This window comes from Gopherus flavomarginatus, chromosome 12 (genome assembly GCF_025201925.1).
Source record: "Gopherus flavomarginatus isolate rGopFla2 chromosome 12, rGopFla2.mat.asm, whole genome shotgun sequence".
NCBI lineage: Eukaryota > Metazoa > Chordata > Testudines > Testudinidae > Gopherus > Gopherus flavomarginatus.
The window spans coordinates 19,549,342-19,570,597 of record NC_066628.1 but is presented as its reverse complement, the minus strand read 5'-3'; the positions used below and the strand labels follow the sequence as shown (position 1 = coordinate 19,570,597).

Genomic DNA, 21,256 nt, shown 5'->3' with positions numbered 1-21,256 from the left:
ATTTAGCCCCTGGAAACCCTCCATTCTGTCTTCAGCTGGCTCAAGATATAGCGTCTTCACACCCATAGGATACCTGAAAGAAACTCGAACAATAGATAGTAACCACAGGGGTGTGAGTAATTGCTGAACCCAGACTAGAAGGAGGCTAATCTGTAAAAGAAGCTTACTGGAACATCTCTGAGGGTGAGATTTCATCTGGAATCACTTTCTTACTGTATTAGGCTTAGACTTGTGTGTTTTGTTTATTTTGCTTGGTAATTCACTTTGTTCTGTCTGTTATTTCTTGGAACCACTTAAATCCTACTTTTTGTTTTTAATACAATCACTTTTGACTTATTAATTAACCTAGAGAATGTATTTATATCTGAGGGAAGGGGCAAACAGCTGTGCATATCTCTCTATCAGCGTTATAAAGGGTGAAGAATTTTCGATTTTATCCTTTATAAACTTTATACAGGGTAAAATTGATTTATTTGGGGTTTGGACCCCATTCAGAATTGGGTATTTGAGTGTTGGAGAAAGAAGCACTTCTTAAGCTGTTTTCAGTTAAGCCTGCAGCTTTTGGCGGATGTGGTTCAGACCTGGGTAGGTGTTTTTAGCAGTCAAGTGTGTCTGGCTCAAACCAGGAAAGGCATTGAAGTCCCAAGCTGGCAGGGAAGACAGAGTCATGAGTAGTCCAGTAGGTGGCAGTTCCCTGTGATCCAACCTGTCAGATCCGCTATTCTGGGAATGTGTCAGTGGCCAACCTAGTTGAGGGAAGAGCTAGGAAAATTTTTTCTAAGTCTTTGGAAGATTGTTTAACTCAGCTAAAGACATAGCAGCATCTGTCATGACAAGCATTTCCCATTGACAAAATACTTTGTCCATCTCTACCAACCGGAGCTGAGAGCAACACATCCCCCCGCCCATGCCATGTATCTTTGGTCTCCAGGGTGCAGAGGGACTAGGAATGGGCATGTCTGAGATGATCCGTGAATAAAACTCCCTCTCCTCTCACTAAGGAGACCCTACCCTTTTAGGTCTTACTCCCACTGCTGTTCTGCAGTTGCTTGGTAGACAATATCAGCCTCTGATTAGTGCAGGAATAAGATCGTCTGAAGTTGTCAGGCCACTTCTGCGTATGCGAGAGTCACCATCTAAGCTAGGCTGGCACCTGGGGGAGTCAACCAGAGACATCTAGGGCCCAAAGTACGAGCTTCTACAGCTTGAACTGAACAGCCAGGCTGCCTGACAGCCACTGGAACAGCCTCCTATCCTCTAGGTGGGGCACAGAGGGGCCTCATAACACACACTGCCCATGGGTGAGGTTTATACAACAACACTGCACAGCTACACGGGTCAAGGGCTCCATCTGAGCTGGAGTCACCTCCCTCAGCCAGGAGGAGAGGGAGTCACAGACAGATATACCAATGCAATGCCATGGTCTCTACTGGAGTTTATTCTCTGTGTGGCCCCTTCTTCTCTTCCTCATCCCTGCACATCCATAAAGTCACAGAGTCATAGAGTTCAAGGCCAGAAGGGACGACCAGATCATCCAGTCTGACCTGCTCTATGCCAACACCATCTGGCACCCACAGACCAAACCCAACCACTGAAATTAGACTGAAGTGTCACAGCCCTCAGGAGACTAGACAGTTCTGTGCCACTGGCAGAGAACAGGAGAGATGGAGGGACACTAGTGCCTAAGGCCCCTGCAATGACAGGGAAATGATTGAGATACACTCAGAAAACCCTTGAAAGTGACCCACACCACATGCTGCAGGGGAAAGCAAATCCCCCCCCCCACTGCAAGTTCCCTGCCAATCTGACTGGGGGGGAATTCCTTCCTGACCCCCACATGGTGATCATTAGACCCTGAGCATGTGGGCAAGAACCAAACATCCGAGAGAGAGAGAGGGAGAGAGAGAGAGAGAGAGAATGGCTCAGTGCCATCTCATAGCCCTGGCACATCCACCCAATGTCCCAACTCCAGCCAGGGCTGCCTGATGCTTCAGAGATTAAAAAAAAAAACACCTCCCAGAATACACTGGATCACGGGGAGTAATATCTTCCTGACCCCTGCCAGTGGCCAGATGAAACCGTGAAGCATAAACATTTAGGAACATAAGACATATGCTGCAAGTGAGCCCCAGGGCTCCTCAGCCCTGCCCCCCCACCATCACAAGCAGCCCCATCATACAATCCCACACAGACATGTGTCCAGCTGTCTCTTAAAACTAATTCCGTCATTGGACCCCCCATGACTCCTATTGGGAGGCTAGTGCAAAGCCTTGCCCCACTGGTGGTTAGAAACCTCCCTGTAATTTCTAGCCAGTCTCTCCATATCTCACACACCCAAATGTGAATGTAAGCCAGGCTGACAAAGACTGGCTCTTTGTCCCCCTCTAGTGGATAGGCCACAAATGGTGGTTTATAAGGCAATAGGCCCAGTCCCCAGCTGGTGGCAATGGATATACAGCTCCATTGGAGGCAGTAGGTCAGATCCACAGATGCTGCAAATTGCTTTAGTGCCACCAGAGTCAATGAAACTACACTGATGTGCTGAAGATCTACCCAAAATGTCTTCTCTCACCTACCCCAGTCATACATCAGTCTGATTCCTCTGGTTCCAACGAAGCTACTCCTGATTTATACACACAAACAAGACAACTCCCATCATTGTTTTCACTGGCCATGAAATGGATTCAAGTGCCAAGCAGAGTAACTGATATTGTTTTAGCACAGAGTAAAAGTCTGATTCCTCTTGTGCACACAATTTACACGCATTTAACTCCCCAGTTGGACCAGATTTTCTACTGGTGAAAATCACACCAGTGGCAGTGACATCAGCAGAGTTAATCTAGATTTGCATTGGTGCAACTGAGATCAGAATCAGACCTGTTTGTGTGCAAGCTGTGTGGTCATGGAAATCACTGACATTAATGAACGAATAATAGGGAAGCAAACTTTAATTAGATAAAGACAGAAAATTAATTAATTGTGAATTACCTACACCCAGTCAGTCTCCTCAGGGCAACTTTGATCTCCTTGTTCCTCATGCTGTAGATAATTGGATTCATGATTTGAGGAAATACGGAATAGAGAATTGCAACCACAAGATCCAGAGCAGATGGGGAGCTGGAGGTGAGTTTCAGGTAGGCAGAGGCCCCAGTGCAAACAAACAAGGAGACCACAGTGAGGTGAGGAAGGCAGGTAGATAGGGCTTTATGTCAGCCCTGCTCAGAGGGGATCCTGAGCACTGATTTGAAGATCTCAACATATGACAAAATGATAAAAACAAAGCAGCCTAAGACTAAACACGCACTAATGACAAAAACCCCAACTTCACTAAGATATGAGTTGGAGCAGGCAAGCTTCAGCAGCTGGGGAATTTCACAGAAGAACTGATCCACCATGTTGCCTCCACAGAAGGTCCATGCAAATGTGCTCCCGGTATGTAGCACAGAGTAGAGAATCCCACTGATCCAGGCACAGGCTGCCATTTGAACACAAGCTCTGATATTCATCATTCTCTCATAGTGCAGTGGTCGGCAGATGGCAACATATCGGTCGTATGCCATAACGGTGAGAAGGGCAAAATCTGCTCCCACCAAGAAGACGAAGAAAAAGACTTAGGCAACACATCCAGCATAGGAAATGGACCTGGTGTCCATGAGGGAGTTGGCCATGGATTTGGGGACAATGACAGAGATGGAGCCGAGGTCTACAATGGACAGATTCATCAGGAAGAAGTACATGGGGGTGAGAAGGTGGTGATTGAAGGCTATGGCCATGAAGATAAGAAGATTCCCCATCAGGGCTGTCAGGTAAATCACTAGAAACACCACAAAGTGCAAAATCTGCAGCTCCCAAACTTCAGAGAATCCCAGGAGAAGGAACTTGGTCACGGTGGTTCGGTTGGACATATTCTTTCTCAGGACATGTCTCAGGATGTCTGCGCAGGGAGGGACAAGAGCAAGGGCCAGGATTAGATCATTAACTTAACTCTCCTTTTGTGAAATCCACCTTAATTTTCTTGAGTCAGACCCTTAGCTTGTGAAGATTGGTGTAATATGGGAATGAGGATGGGGAAAACAGCTCCACTGACTCCAATGGAGTTACTCTTAATTTATACTGGCGTGAGAGAAAGTAGAATCAGCTCAATGGACTCCAGTGGAGTTACTCCTGATTTACACCAGGGTGATAGAGAGGAGAAATAGGAACAATTGCTTTTGAGGTATTTTTATACCTCTGTCACTCAGAGGTGGGCAAACTCTTGATAATGGTGTATAAATGTTACCATCCTCAGTTTACAGAGGGGAATTGAGGGTCTAGTTGGCCAGATTCTTCTTTCGGGGCACTGTTGCAAATGTGGGGTAATTTCACTGCATGCCATGGAATTACTCCCACTATATACTGCTCTAAATGGAAGCAGCATCCTGCATGGAGGTGACCGAACACTGCCACAATTACACAGTGAAATCAAGTCAAGACTACAGACTGTACCCCTGACATGCAGTCCCCTGTTCTAGTGGGGGTTTCATTCTCATTTCAAGAGGCAGACATTCCGGTTCCCCTCCTGTTTCTCTATTCACTCAACTAACCTCCCTTCTAGAGCTTGGAAGAGAACCCAGGAGTCCTGACTCCCAATTTGCCCACTGCTCTAACCCACTAAATACAAGCTAGGAGTGCTGGCTCTACTCATTGGACTCAACTCCCTCCCAGAGCTGGGAACACAAATGAGGTGTCTCGACTCCCTGTCCCCTCCTCTAACTATTACATCAGACTGCATCTCAGCTTCTGTCTCAGTGACTCTCCACTACCATTAGGAATGACTGCTACGAGTGACAATGGAGAGTCATTGGGCCAGCAAACGTGCATTAGAGTGATTCTCCTGCATGGTAGTTGGGGCACTCACCTGGTGTCTGGAAGAGACAAATCCAAGTTCCAGCTCCAATGACTATCTAATTATTGATACAAAGTGTAACAGCTCCAACAGGAGAGACAGAGACAGTCTCATTTCAGACCAACTCATAGCCAAACAGCTCAGGCACTCTCCTGTAAAGTGGGAATTCAAACTTCTTCTCATTATCAGTCAGAGGGAGGAATTGAACTTGAATCTGTCATGGGCCAGCCTAGTGCCCTAACCACTCAGCTTCAAGTTATGAGAGGTGCCTGTCCCACACTCCTTATTAGAGACAGAAATAGAACCCCCAGTTCTGGCTCCTCTCCTCTCCACCCACAGGGCCGGTGCTTGCATTTAGGTGGGCTAGGCAATCTCCTAGGGTGCCAGAATTATTGGTGGGTAGCATTTTGCCGGAGGGGACGGCAGGCAGCTCCGGTGGAGCTGCCACAGTGGTGCTTGCGGACTCTAGGCTGCTCGTGCAGCTCCGGTGAACCTCCCACAGGCACGACTGCGGCAGCTCCACCGGAGCCGCGGGAGCAGCGGACCGTCTGCAGGCAGGACAGCGGCAGCTCCACCAGAGCCACTGCACCAGCGCGCGGGATGGCGAAATTGCCGTGCGCCTAGGGCTCTCAAACCCCTAGCACCGTCCTGTCTACCCTGGACTGAATTTCCTCTCAGAGCCACACATAAACTCCGGAGGCCTGGCTCTCAGTCCCTGCTACTCTTACCCACTAGACCCCACTCCTTTCCCAGAGCTAGAGCTAGAACTCAGGAGTCCTGGTTCATAGTCCACACCACTCTAACCCACTAGACTCAATTGCCCTTGCAATAATCTAATAGACAGAAGTAACCATAAACACAGAGATAGAGAAAGAGCATGAGAACTAGATACAAACTGGGTGAGGGAGGGAGACGTAACAAACTAACAGCAAGACACAAGTAAGAAAAACATAGATACTGAGAGTGAGAGAGAAACACAGAACTAAGACAAATTAAGAGGTAAATAGAGAAAAACAAACTAACAGAGAGAGAGAAGTACAAATAGATAGACAGCAATAACAACAAGCTAATGTATACAGAGAGAAAAGTAACAATGAGCTGACAGTTTTTGTCACAATTTTTGGACAATTTTAATGTAAACTCCTCAATCCATTCTAAAAAAAAATATGTGCGTCAATTTGATTAATCCACCCATTCTCCACAGGAGGAAACTGTGGCACAGATATTCTGCCCTCTCTTTCCTAAGGGAAATGCTTTGGTCTGTCTCAGTTTCCCATGCCCAAATTGAGCTAAGAGTGAAACTCTGAAAAAAATATCTGTCACTTACGATTTCATCCTGAAAGTGACACTTTGTAACTCCCAAATATATTTCATTGCAACAGCAAACGTGTGGTGCCTGTCTGTGTGGAATCCTCCCAGATCGAGATGTCTTTTCTCCTCCAGCTACAGACTGCAATTGGCTACCCCTCTCTCTCTAGCCCCGACACACACCTGTATCAAACAATCTCTCTATCTAATGTCCCTATCACTGTACTATGAGAGGTTGTTCCCTCCCTCACACTGAAGATGAGCTGCTGGAAATACACTGAGACCTGTGCTGTCTGCTGATGAGTTGTGTGTCAAAAATGCGGTTAATGCAGGAAGGTGATTTATCCATGTCCATTTTCTGAGGGCTTGTGTGACTCACTACCGGGCGCCCTCAACAGCCCAGCGACAACAGTTCATTTCTCTTGCCCTCTACTTGCCTGAAGAGTTTCCAGAAACTAAAATAATCACAATTACAATGAGGCAGCAAGGTCTAGAGGAAGGTAGTGAGGCAAACACTAGGGGTATACAGGTCTGTACTTCAGACGTCTGGTATCAATTCCTAGCCCTGCTTCTGACCTGCTGTGTTACATAGGAGAAAGTCATTCCCTTTTGCCTCCCACTCTTTGCCTGTCTTTTCTACTGTAAGCTCCTTGGGGTGGAGACTGTGTCTTACTTCATATAATGGGCCTCTTCTATCAGGTTCAACTATCAAATAATTAATTAATTAGTCATTATTACAAAGCTAAAGTTCAAGCTGCCCTGAGAGCTGATCTCAACTATTCCTCTGGCTTTTTTCAGTCACTTCACCTCTCCATTCCTCAGTTTGTCATCTGTTCAATGGGGTTAATCGTTACTACTTGGAGAATAATTCATAATGAGTGGAGATGCTCAAAATATCTTCCTGTCAAAAGAGCTTTTTGAAGAAAAATTGCTTGCCATTGAAAATAATTTTAGTATTGAAAATATTCATTTTGGACTCAACTTTCTATTTTTTTTCTTTTGCAGGATTGAGTTGTTCATGTTTTTGGTTTTAGTTTTATGAAAACCTGAAGATGGATAACATGTTTGTATATTTTTTCAGGTTTATGGGGAAAAGTTTTCAATATCAGAAATCTTTTCCACAAACTAGAAAATATTTACCATAAAGTGGCATTATTACTAGAGAAGGTTATTTAAAACCAAACACTTTTCAGTCTCCAATTTGACTCTATGCATTCTTTCACATATAGTGCCACTCCCTTTCACCAGCACAACCTATTCCATCATTCATATATATTTTGTACCCTGGTATTACAGTGTCCTATTGATTCTCATCATTCCATCCAGTTTCTCTCTTATTACATCAATATCCTCATTTAATACCAGGCTTCTCCACACCTGTTGGCTTTCACTCAGCCCTTAGTTTTAAAGGCATCATCAAGATGGTGGAGAAGATGCAGATATGAGTATCAAAGCAAAGTGCATCATTAGCACTAAGGTGCCAACTACGATAATCTGAACCTCATTAAAGGAGGCGTCTGAGCCCGCCAGCTCAAACATGGCTGGCCTCTCACAGAAGAAAGGGCTAATTTTATTAGACACTCAGAATGACAGACTGAATATAAAAGCTGTCTGGCCCAGAGAAACCATGTTCCCACTGATCCATGAGCCAGCCAAGAACACAACACAAGTCCTCCTGCTCATGAGGACCAAATAGTGCAGAGAGACACATATGGGGATGTGTTGGTCATAGTATCAGAGGGGTAGCTGTGTTGGTCTGGATCTGTAAAAGCCTATAGTGTGATGGTCATAGGTCATGACAGCCAGCAGGAAACATGCCTTGTCTGGAAACAAGAGGAAGAAATATATCTGAGCAGCACAGCTGGGGGAGGAGATGATTTTCTCCTCCAAGAGGAGATCCACCAACATCTTGGGCAGGGTGATGGAAGTGTAGCAGACTTCTAGGAAGAAAAAGCTCCATAAGAAAAAAGAACACTGGGGTGCCCATTTCCTGATCAGCCACCATGGTAGTGTTTCCCATCAATGTGAGTACATATGTCACTAAAAAACACTATAAAGAATAAAACCCGCAGCTCTCAGAGGTCAGAAAACCCCTGGAAAATGAAGTCCAAATCTCAGTCTGTTTTGCTTCATTCGTTCCTTCAGTGTAATTCATCTGTATAGAAAACAAACGGACATTTGCTTATCAGCTAAGCAAAATTACTCAGGGCCAGATCCCCAGCTGATATAAATTGGCATAGCTGGAGCCAGTGGGCCAGATCCCCAATTGAGATATAGCAGTATAGCTCCACTAGAGTCAAGGGGGCAGGTTCCCAGCTAGTATAAATTGATGGAGCTATACTGAAGTCAATGCAGGCAGGTTCCCAGCTGGTGTAAATCAGTGTAGCTCCACAGAAGTCAGTGGGACAGATCCCCAGCTGGTGTAAATTGGTACAGATACATCTAAGTCAATAAGGTAGATCCCCAGAGGGTGTAAGTTGCAGTAATTCCACTGACTCCAGTTGAGCTCTGCCAGTCTCCAGCTGAGGAACTATCTTCCTGTAACACCCTGGCTAAGTGAATCATGACCTTCTGTAGTGACTGGTCCACACAGATGACACAAGCCTTCTATCACTAGCAATGAGTGAACTACTCCATTAGCTCATGCAGCTGTGGCTTGCCCTTTTGGATCCTACTTCCAAGCTCATTGAACTCAATGAGAGTGGGTTCTGAAGGTCAACATTTCCAAACTTCTGAGCAAGGTGCTGGGCAGCAAAGTACAATCTTTGCTCTGATTTCAGGAGTCATGTAACTACGTTCAGAAGAGGTATGGTTGACACTGGGATTGTCACCAGCACCGTGTCCAAATCAGAGCTCCCTGTCATGCAACCAGTCATGCACAGGCAATTTTAAAGGGCCAAGTTTAGCCAGGAAGAGGTCACTATAACAGGATACATCTGTGGGAAGTTAGATGCTCTTGTCAGGCAGAAGATGGAAGGTGAAGGTTTAGTCTGGGAGTTTCAGAGACCTACGGGCCTTAGGCACCACACTTGACTTCCAGTGGTAGTCAGAAGACTTTGGATCTAAATGGATTAAGCTAATTCGAAATAAAACACTCTTATTCTGGAATAAGAGCATCCACACAGGGAGTTAATCAGGAATAGCTGTTCCAGAATAACTTCCCACCTAAGCAAGCCCTTATTCCTTTCAGCCCATTTTTGAAAGTCCCTGATTTAGGGCTTATTGTAATGTAAATTTTACTTATTTCTTTGAAGTTCTGAAAATTGATACTTAAAACTTCTGCCAGCTAAGGAATTTGAATTTTATTCTGTCTCTCTGTGCCAAGGGAGAATGCGGAATGAAAGCAAACACTGCAGGGACTAGGAGCTGAATTCTCACATGGGTGACTAGTCCCATATCTGCCCCTTTGGAATAAATGGATGTTTCCTTTCTGACCATCCTGCAAGTGAGACAGACAGAACTGGGAGGGTCTGTGAGCAAGATGGAAAGCTGAGGTGAGATTTTCAAAGCTGCCTAAGGAATTTGGATGCCCATTTTCCACTGGAATACAGTGTGTGGTTTGACCCCTAAACCCTTTCTAGAATAAAATTATCAGAACATCCTAGAGCTTTTTGTGATTCTACCATAAATCTCAAGGAAGCAGCTTGTGCATGAGAAACCCTAATTTTCAGAATAAAAAAAAGTTAAGATGGCATAAGAACGAAAATCCTTTTTGCTTGCTAAATCAACTTTTATCCCAGGATCAGAAAGAACTTTACAGACACTATTTAAACTTCACGACCCTTTAGCTGTACCTTGATGGTCTCCTTCCCAAGTACTTACCCAGCCTGACCCTGTTTAGTGGTTTGTCTCATGGGATCACTATAAATATTATTATTCCCTGGAGAGCCATAAATATTATCATCTCCATTCTATACAGGGACAAGTTCAGAAACAAAGAGGCAAAATGACTCCCCACCAAGGTCACAGCATGACTGGGAAGATCAGCATAGATGTTTGGGAGACATTTATTCCATTTGTATTCCAGTCCTGGGCTTCCAAGGCAGGTATCCTGGAGAACCTGGAAAACAAAACAAAAGAAAAGAATTACAGCGAACTCACACCGAGCATCTCTTTCTTCACAGTGATCCTATGAGATATCTCACTAAGCAAGAATGATCTGGGTCAGCTCTTGAATGAAGGATCCTCAGAGAACAACCCAAATGCTGGAGAGAGCAATGTGGATTATACTGTGCCCTTGGAGACAGTGCTAGCCACAGTGCCCCAGCATATGTCTTGGGGACAATGTGTTGGAGGGACCGTGGCTGAGGCTCAACCGGGAGGACTCTCCCCACACAGTCAGTGCTGACCCCAATGTCCCTGTGAGACACTAGGAGAGCTGTGCTGCAGAGAGAGGGGGACTCAGTAGGGAGCACTGTCCCCTCTCAGTCAAGGCTGACCCCAATGCTCCAGTGCAATGTTAGGGACTTGTCTTGCAGGGGTTGTGGTGGGGTCCTGAAAATGGGGGAGGTACATACTTGGCACTGCTAAGCTATGCCTCCGTTGCCTCTACCCATGCTACTGCAACCACACTGCTATTTATATTTGCACTAGCTCAATGATTATGTGATCAAAGCAGAGGAATCATACTCCCTTGCTCATAGCATAGACGTATGTTAAGTAACGGTGCTCTTTTCCTGTGAGAAAGGGTATATAGCTAGGGTGACCCTATCTAGATAGATCTAGATATAGATGAGAAACCAATGATGAACCTTGATTTGAATTTAAAAGGTGTTAAAGAAACAAAGGCTCTGAAAGCTTAATGTGAAATGCACATCTCAGAGAGAATAGGAGACATTCTGAATTGGGAAAACAATAATCTTGATGCTACAACCAGATTAAAGGTCCCATTGCAGACATGAGAAGGTCTCAGAGCACTTTCCATGGCAGAAGGGTGGGAGGTGGGTGGTTCGTTAATCAATGTACGTGAAGTGCTTTGAGATCTTCACATGGAAGGAGACTTTAGAGAAAGGCAAAAGTGTAATCATTTAGTAGTAATGGGAAACTGTCTATGAATTTTAGTCCCAGGTTCTAGGTTCTGTAAGAATAAAAATACTGGTTGTTTCACACAATCTGCCACAAATCCAATAGAAATTCTTCTCTTTAGTGCTGGAACCCTATACCCACCCAGCCTCATGCATCCATTGCCTGAGTCAGAGGAAGTGACACTAACCAGGCTGCTATCTCCTTGCTCAGGTGAGAAAAGGGTGGGTGTCTCATCTGCTGGATATGCAGAAATATCCAGGGATGGCCACCCAAAGGAGCAAGAGAAATGGGACTTACTCATCATTTTATGGAGACAGGGTTGCTCCTCCCAGCTGGGATCACTTGTCCTAATTTGATTCTCCATCGTTCCCAGGTTCATGCTTCTGACTTTGCATTGCCTTCTGTTTTGTTTCACCTGGGTACCTTCATGTGGATTGGGGATGTCATCAGTGGTCTGCTCCACACTTTGACTGAAGAACCTGTATCTGCTCATTTCCTCATGCCCAGGAGCTGAGTGCCTGAGAGCAACAGCCTCTTTTGTGAGATGCAGGGAGTCCAGAGAGCATCTGGGAGGAGGCAGGTGGTCTGGAACAGAGGCAGCTGTATTGTCCCAGACACAGAAACACCCACTAAGTGAGCAGAAGGGAATGTGGGGAAGTGAATTCCCAACATGTTGGCATAAACCAGATTCCATCTCATTGTCCAGCACCCCACTTCTCCCTGCCAGGGAAACACCCTGTGGCAGATAAACTCCAACATAGGTCACACTCTGTGGCAACAACATGGGGATAATAAGAGGATGCTGGTGATGGCCAAGGTTTATTGGAGGTGATGTCATTTTAATGAGGATTAATACTGAGGCCTTGAGGGACTGTAGCCATTATAGATATCCTGGCACTTTCACCAATAACTGAGCATCCCAGGTCCCAGCTTGGTGAAACCTTTTACCTTTACCCTGAGTGTGAGATTCTCCTTAAGTTCCTATCTATTTTTAATGTTGCTAAGCAGCTGTTAGATGTCTATCACATCCCACCTCAGAGGTTCAGTGTGTTGATACTGAACCCAGTGTACACAGCATCTGACATGTGAATCCTTTACGGTCCACTGGGATGAGAGATAAGATGGAGATCTGTACAGGGAACACATTCTCAGACCTTCCACTTTGGGCTGAGAATCAAGAGGAGAAATTTCATTGCAAATGGGATATTTTGTTTGGGGAATTTCCCATGACATGAGAATGGGAGGTGCAAAATGAGCGGGCCAACTGGCAAGCCTGTTACCTTCATTGTGCCAGCAGCAGTTGGAGATCAAGAAGATGATGCTGATGATGGTGAAGAAAGACACAGTCACCACAAGTTCCCGAAGCCAAAAACTCATTTGAACTGTGTAGAGAGGAGAACATCTGGTGAAGTATCAAGTACCACAGGATTTGTTTGGGACAGCTGGAGAGACAAACATCTCCTCTCAACAGAATATCTGGCCTTTAATCAATATTTCTCTTGCCATCATTCTATCTAGAGTCCTTCTTTCACTCTCTGTGCATGGATGTCTCTGTAGTGGTCTCTATATCTCACAGGTTGCTATGAGGACCCTTCTGTCCTGTGGGATGGGGAAGTTTGGGGAGTATGTTACTCTTGTGTATGTGTGAGGGGCATTCAAAGTGATGGAGAATCTCACCTGTCACCTCGACATTGACAACCTCACTCCTGGGGGACAGAATCCACCGCCCGCTCACATCCTCCTCATACTCGCAGGCATATCCCCCAGCGCACTTTGGAGTTGTTTGTGGGATATGGAGCATAGACCAGTTGGAAAGGTGACCACCAGTGTCCACAGTGCTACACACCCCACAGCTGTGCTCTGACCCTGCTGCCCTGGAGATAATCTCAACTCCATCCTTGTAGAAATGACACCTCCAATGGACAGCACTCCCAGGGACCACACAGGAGAGAAGCACAGCACCTCCTTCTTTCACCACTCCCAATGGGGGATCGACGTTCAGTGTTGGCTGGGGAAGGGGATCTGAGAGGGGAGCAGGGAAGGTAAAATATTAGTATGTGTCATCTGGGGGCAATGGTCAGAATCAAACTTTATTTTTGTTCTTTCTCCAATTTTTCTTTCTTTACCAGAGGACCCTGATAGACTTTATTGAATGACATATTAGACCCTGGTGGATGGAGGACCAACTACTCTGACAGAATTCTGGGAGTTAGTATCTGTTTCTTTCAGAGGGAGGGGCTGCCCGAAACCCCAAGACCTGAGAAACGTTAATAACCAGAAACCCAGTCTCTATTCATAATGACTGTCTTTCACCCTTCCCTCTGGTAAATGCCCCAGGGTGAAAATCTGGCCTGTTTAAGTCAAAGGGAATTTTTAATTCCATGGGGCCAGGATTTCACCCCTAGTGTCTAGTGTCCAGCAGGACCTCAGCTGGGAACAGCAAACAGGCTACTTTTGCCTTCGAGATCAAGATTGAATAGTGAATATATATCCCCTCTGGCCACTTGGATGAGAACTGGAGGCTTTTGACACCACCACAATGAATTTAAATAGGGGGTCACTTCACTGCATCAGCTGTTGATAATAATTCAAAATTTTGATGCTCTAGTTATTTTCTGTTAAGAAAGTATATAGAGCTACCTGGATTTACATCAACTGAAGATCTGGATCCAAGTTTTCAATTGCTCTTTTGTAAGACAATCCATCCATCCATCCATCTAGGCACTCAACCACTATATCCATCCGTATTTTACAATGGAATATTTTTCCACTAGAAAATGCCATTTTGTTGAAACCAAAACTTCCCCTGGCAAGATGATAATTTTGATTATATTTAATTTCAGTTTTTCTGAAAAAAATCTTTTTGATAATGTTGAAAAAGTTTTTTCTAATATTTTTTGGAATAGAACATTTTGATTTTCCATTTTAAAAGAACTTTTTGTTTCAAAATTTCTTTTATAACACACACACATATGTATATGTATGTGTGTGTCAAAATCAAAACAAAATGTTTCAGTTTATTAAAAACAAAATATTTTGATTGATCCACTTTTTTTTTTGACAAATTGCTTCAGAGGAAATCTTAGTGTTTGTTCCAATTCAGAACAAGAGCAGATTTTGAATCACTGAATTTCCCTCAAAATGGAAATTCTGGTTCCCACACAGCTTTAATTCATCAATCCACAATACCATTATTCTAGCTGTAGCCTTCATTCTTCCTCCAAGGTACTTAGAAAGCTCCTTTCTCTGGAATATCTAAATGCCTGTGTCTTCCACCTCTCCCCCCTGCCCCCATTGCACTGACCTGTTTACAGCTAAGTGACTGGAGTTTATCTCACTGACTGCAAAAGGAAGATTTACACATGACACCAAATTAAACAGAAGGGAAAATGGAGACTCACCTGTCACTGTTACCCAGATGGGGTTGCTCTCTTTACATGGGATCTCTCTACTGGATTGCTGTATCCCGTAAATGCATGTGTAGGTTCCAGCATCTGCCATACTCAATGCAGGCAACTGAAGTAATTGGGTGTGACTGAATGGAGATGACAGGGCCCATCTGGAGTCTAGTCTCCGCCCTTCCCTATGAACTCTCATTGCAGACACTGTGTCTCCCTCGGGAGCAGAACATGTCAGAGCGACAGGTTCTCCAGCTACGTAGACAGGATACTCAGGAGCCAGGGTGAGAGAGGGGGATGCTAGAGGGGTAGAACACACAAAGAGGGGAAGTGCTCATTTCTTGCCCAAAGATGGGGTAGGGGTGATGAGGACTTTTTTTTCCAAGTGGAGTCACGCTTGCTGACTGAATAGAAGGGAATATCAGCGAATGTGTCCATGATCCATGGAAACAAACTTCTTTCAATCTCACTGCCCAGTGCTGTAGGCCAAACTGCCATGCAATCCAATACAAACTCATATAACTGGTCAGAATTTTTTTCCCAAGGGAAATTTTCCATTTTTCAGTGAAAAATCAAGAACTGAACATTTTGGGGCGTGTGAGTGTGGAGGGAGGGGACGTGAAAATGTTTGGCCAATAAATACATAAAAATCTGAAAAGTTCTGAAATGCTTCAGAGGGAGAGGAAAATTAAAAAAAAATAAAATAAAAATAAATAAACCCATGACCCTGGACATTATTCATTTTAATGCACTCAGTGGCAAAAGGGAAAAGAGAGGGAATGGGCAGAAAAGACACAAATTCAAAATATGTGAAATTTTGAATTATTTTCAAAACAAAAGTGATGAACATTTTTTAAAAAATGATTTTTTTCTATTTCAAACAGTGAGCAATTGAAATAAATTTTAAATTTCAAAATTGTTCATTCAATTGTTTGCCCATTTTCCAGTCAGCACTACTCTGGAGTATGGTAGATACTAATTTTATTTGTTTATTATTTATACTGTGGTAGCACCTAAGTGCTCCAGGCACAGACCAGGACCCCACAGTGCTAGGTGCTGTACAAACACAGAACAAAAAGATGGTTCCTGCCCCAAACAGGTTACAATCTAATTATAAGACAAAGAAACAACAGATGAATATGGAAAGACAGAGAAATAGCTTGCAGGTTGATCCCTAGGGTTCAATCCGGCCTCTCTCTGAATCTTCCTGTGATGGTACCTCCCATAAGGCTTTATGGAAATATGCTCATGAATGTATATATATAACATAACTAGAATGTGTTTTATGCTACATATTCCATGTAACATATATCTGTAAAGGTTATAATCCACTGAATGTATTAATCCTATTTGTATGCATGTATCATTTTTGTATTCAAAGTTTTGAATATTGGCTGTATATTGGCTTGATTTCTAAGTAACCTTAGTAGAGCATTTGGTCAGTTCCTGGAGAAAGGGATGATGAAATTAAGTACCTAATAATAAAAAAAAAACAAAAACGTAAAGGACAATGAATTTTGGAATGCTCCAATCCACATAAGAAGTCTACTTGAGGACGTTCAAGGTAGCATGTGACCCATGGCTGCTACCTGGTAAGAAACTGTGAGTCATGCATGGATATGTGACTTGCCCAGGTGACTCCAGAACTCCATCTTGGAGCTGGACTTTGCATAGGAGAGAGGAGGGAGTTTCCACCCACAAGAGAGAGTCCATTTAAGCAGATGGGAGCAGGGACAGCTCCACAGTTTTCGTCGCCCCAAGCAGCACGCCGAATTGCCACCGTGGGCGGCGGGGGCAGTCTGTGTGCCCTTAGGGTGACAGGCGCCTTTCCGCAGTGGTGGCAATTCAGCAGCAGCTTCTATGTTTAGCTGAAGCCTCCAGGGACAGCTAAACATAGAAGATACCACCAAATTGCCCTCACCACGGAAACGCGCCTGCCGCCCTAACGGCACACAGACTGCCCCCACTGTCCGTGGCAGCATTTCGGCGCGCTGCTTGGGGGCAAAACAACAGGGACTGCTGCCCCTTGCAGAATGCCACCCCAAGCACCAGCTTGGAATGCTGGTGCCTGGAGCTGGCCCTGGATGGGAAACCCCTCCATTTTGTCTTCAGCTGGCTAAAGAGAGAGCCTCTCCACCCCTAAAGATACCTGAAAGAAACTGGAACAAAAGACAGTAACTACAAGGGGGTGTGAGTGATTGCTGGACCTGGACTAGAAGAAGATTAGTCTGTAAAAGGAAGCTTACTGGAACTGGTGAGATTTTATCTGTACTCAATGGTATTCAGTAATATTAGGCATAGATTTGCGTGGTTTATTTTATTTCACTTGGTAATTCACTTTGTTCTGTCTGTTACTACTTGAAACCACTTAAATCCCACTTTCTGTATTTAATAAAATCACTTTTTACTTGTTAATTAACCCAGCGTATGTATTAATACCTGGGGGATGGGGGGCAAACAGCTGTGCATATCTTTCTATCAGTGTTATAGAGGGTGAACAATTTATAAGTTTACCCTGTATAAGCTTTTTACAGGGTAAAATGGATTTATTTGGGTTTAGACCCCACTGGGAGTTGGGCATCTGAGTGTTAAAGACAAGTACACTTCTGTAAGCTGTTTTCAGTTAAGTCTGCAGCTTTGGGGCACTTGGATCAGACCCTGGGTCTGTGTTGGAGCAGACGGGTGTGTCTGGCTCAGCAAGACAGGGTGCTGGATTCCCAGGCTGGCAGAGGCAAAGCAGGGGCAGAAGTAGTCTTGGAAGAGCACTTGGCAGTTCCTAAGGGGGTTTCTGTGATCCAACCTGTCACACTTCCCACTTAGAAAATTTCATGGCTGCTTCCAAAAGGCAGTTCCATTTTACTGGGTAACTCTCAATTTCACATCAGTCTCAGAGTCTGTGGTGAGTTACAGCTCCAGGGAGGTTGGAAACAGAGAAGGTAGAACTGGTTGGAACACAGCAAACCATGTTCTAGTAGGGGACAAAGGAGAAGTGATTTTATGTACTTATTTGCTGTTTATACCTTGGATCTCCCCATTCTTCATTCAAGGCATGTATCCTCTTCAACACTACATTGTAATTGGCCTGAAGAGGTTAACTGTTAGGTCTTAACAGAAGATAGTTGTGAGAAGAGAATTATTCACATAAACCACATTTCCTCTACTACTGTGGATCTATTTATAACATATATTTTAAGCTACTGCTGAAAGGCACCACAACCGCCTCTCAAGCCCTTCCAGTGGGTGATGGGGACTCAGTCTTCTTTGACCAGTACATTCTCATTGCCTTTACTGAGGCTGCCAAACATAGGGTCACTTGGTGCCAGTTTGTGTGGTGTGGGCATCTGTTCTGCTGGGAATGAAGCTGAAAACTCACCCAGTCATTTCATATAGGAAACAAGATGTGGCCATCAGAAAAGAACTAGAGCTGGCTGAAAATGTTGTGTGTGTGTGGTGGAAAGCTCTTTCTTTTTCTATGGAAAATGACTTTTTGACAAAAGGGAAGTTAAAGAGGAAATCTACATTTTTGTTGAAAACTGAAAAATCCCAAACATTTTTTCTTCATTTTTGACCCTCCTGCCTCAAAACTTCAACTAAAAAAATTCAACAAAAAGAAAAACAAAAAAGATATGTTTGTCACCCCTCTCCCCCCCTCCCAGAAAAACAAAAAACATGGGAAAGAAGTAATGGGCTGATCGCTGATAATCAAAATTTACAGAAAAAAAAGTGAGAAAAATTCCGCTTGAGAACTTTTTAGAGTTAAAATCCAGTGATTTAGACTTTTGAATTAGGGCTGTTACAAATGGACTAGCAAATGAGTAGTAGAAACAAGTATGATTTGTTGATTTAAGGCTATTCACTGTCTATATTTTGACACATGATGTTGACAATTTTTGTTAATGGTTTATAAAGCTTCAGCATCTTGACTCTCATTGTCTACTGTCACTAAATAATTGACTGACATCTCCCCCATAATTTTCCACAACTTAGAAAATTAAAATGACTAAAAATCTAAAAAATGCTTAAAAATAAACTTTGATATTATCCATCAAAGTTAAAAAAAAATCAAATTCTGCCAAGCCTACTTACATTGTCTGAATGCGCTGGGCTGTTTAGTGCAGTTTAAGGGAATGAGATGCCCAAAATTTATTAGCTGTCAATGGGATTTGGGGACTAGATTCACGTTAGGCACCTAAATCCCAGAATCAGTCCTCAGGGAACTGATAAACCAGGGAAAGATAGGCATTCCTTGACTTAACTCACCTGCAGGGCCTGATCCAGCAAGTGTACTCAGAGCTTGCCTACTGGATTGGGTCCCTTTAGGTGATCTTGCACAGAAAGGCCAGAAGGAGGAGGATGTACCCATGACTTTTAGCCCAGTGGTTAGATTACTTGCCTGGGAGGAGGAAGACCCCTGATTCAAGTCCCACTTTGACTGAGGGGGAGCAGGGATTTAGACATGGCTCTTCTATATCTCAGCTGAATGCCCTAACCACTGGGCGATGGGATAGTCTGATGCAGGGCTCCTTCCTTCTCTCCTGAAGCTGTTGCACTTCGGATTAAAAACTAAAAAAGTCATTGATATGGGGAAGCCTTCGTCTCCCATTTGTCAGGTGAGTGTTCTAATCGTTGGGCTACAGAGTGATTCTCACATTTGCTCTTTCTCTTTCCTTGGCCCAATGATTATTTCATAATCTAAGTTAGTGGAACAGCTTCAATGGGACAGACCACGGGAGCCATCTGTCAGAATATCCTACACTCCACTGAAGGTTGGACAAAAAGCAGTGGACTTAATCTGCAGCAAGGATTCAGTTAGATTAGATATGTGGAAAAATATTTCTAACTCAAAGAGTAGTTAAGTTCTGGAATAGGCTTCCAAGACAGGTTGTGGAATTCCCAGCACTGGAGGTTTTTAGGAACAGATTGGACCAATACCTGTCAGTGATGATCTAAGTTTACGTGTTCCTGCCTCAGTGCAAGGGGCTGGACTTGATGATCTCTTGATGTCCCTTCCAGCCCTACATTTCTATGATTCTATAGTCCAGGAGTTAGGGCACTCACATGAGAGGCAGCAAATTCCTGTCCCTGCTTGGGCAGAGGTGGGGATTGAACCAGGGGCATTCCACATCTCAGGTGAGAACTTTAATCACTGGTCTAAAAGTTATGAGGGAAGGCCTCTTTCCCCCATGCCCCTGGCTTCTTGCAAAAACAGTATAGACGACTAGTGCTGAGAGAGTGTTTGCTGCTGAGACTCTCAAACACAGGGAAGCACCTCCAGGACTTAGACACCAATCTCTGCAAGAGGGACAAACCCTCAGTTTGTCATCTGCTTAGTCCATGAGCTGCCTAGGGTGTTGGCATTTATGGATCTCCTTCTGAAGTTCCCATCTCTCCCCATTCATTGCATGTGGACCTAGATGCCTAACTCAGGCTTTGTGATTCACAGTGATTTTTCTCTGAGCCTAAAAGTTAGGTATGGTGAAGAAAACAAGAAGTTTTTTTGTGCATCTAGCCCTGGGTGCCTAACTCCCCTATGTGCCTTTGGAAATCCCAACCATAATTATTAATTAGCATATAAATATTTAAAATTATGGAATAGCGATACTTTCCTCTGAAATCTATACATGGAAAATGCTGTAGAAGAGTGAATCATCATTATCCTTTAAAAGATTTGCACATGTCCTAATTACAGAGTTTACCACTTGTGATTCCAGCACTACAGAGGTAGAGTAATTTTTCAAACATATCTGCAGGTGGAATTTTCAGAACTGTCTAAGTAATTCTAAAGTACAGGGGTGTTGAAAGTCAAATGAGTTGCTAAGGGACAGAATTTTAGAGGTGTTTAAGCACCTAAATGGGCAGCGAGATGTCTTGAGGGATTTGTGAAAGCACACAGGTGCCTAACTCCCATTGAAATTTTTGAGAGTTAGGTGACTAGGCACTTTTGAAAAATCTTATTATGTGCCTCTATCATTCTATAGGCACCTAAGTACACATAAAAATCTAGCCTCTTGAGGAGAATTTTCAAAAGCATTTAAGTGAGATGGGTGCTCAAGTCCCAGAAGAGCCAATGGGATTTGGGCATGTATCTCTCTTAGTCTCTCATTGAAATCCAAACCATCTTAAAAATATCTATGCTGTAGAACCCTTTTCACTTCCCTCTGCTGACAAAGAACTGATCCAAGACCGCTGACATCAAGAAAAGTGTCTGTCACAAAGGCAGAAGGCTTCATGCTTTCCATGTGTCGCATCTGAATGTTGAAATATGTGATTTTCCTTTTGAACCAAGTGGGGAAATGAAATTTGAAGTAGTTGAACTGATTTGAAAACAACATTTTCTTACACTGATAATTACGACATGGCCAAACAGCATTTGAAGGAGAATAGAAAGCAGCAGCCTGTGTTATGCCCATCAGATGAGATGATCCAAGTGGGTACATTCTGGCCTTAGACTGTTTGAATCAAACTTGGTCTTGAGGCTAAGGCACTGTACCAGAACTAAGGAGAGCTAGGTTCAATTTTACACTTTGCTGCACATGCCCTGTATGACGTTGGGTTAAGTTGGTTAACTCCTCTGCACCTCAGTTTCCCATCTGTAAAATGTGGATGATAATAATAAAGTTTTCTCAAAACATTTGTTTGT

At 43.9% G+C, this 21,256-nt stretch overlaps 2 pseudogenes; both read right to left on the bottom strand.

Annotated features, from left to right (window-relative positions):
• The window catches only part of LOC127032469 (olfactory receptor 14A16-like), a 93,106-nt pseudogene extending 78,171 nt beyond the window's left edge, over positions 1–14,935 (bottom strand).
• LOC127032576 (olfactory receptor 14A16-like) lies at positions 2,985–3,964 on the bottom strand (annotated as a pseudogene).
• Positions 14,936–21,256: the final 6,321 nt, after the last annotated feature.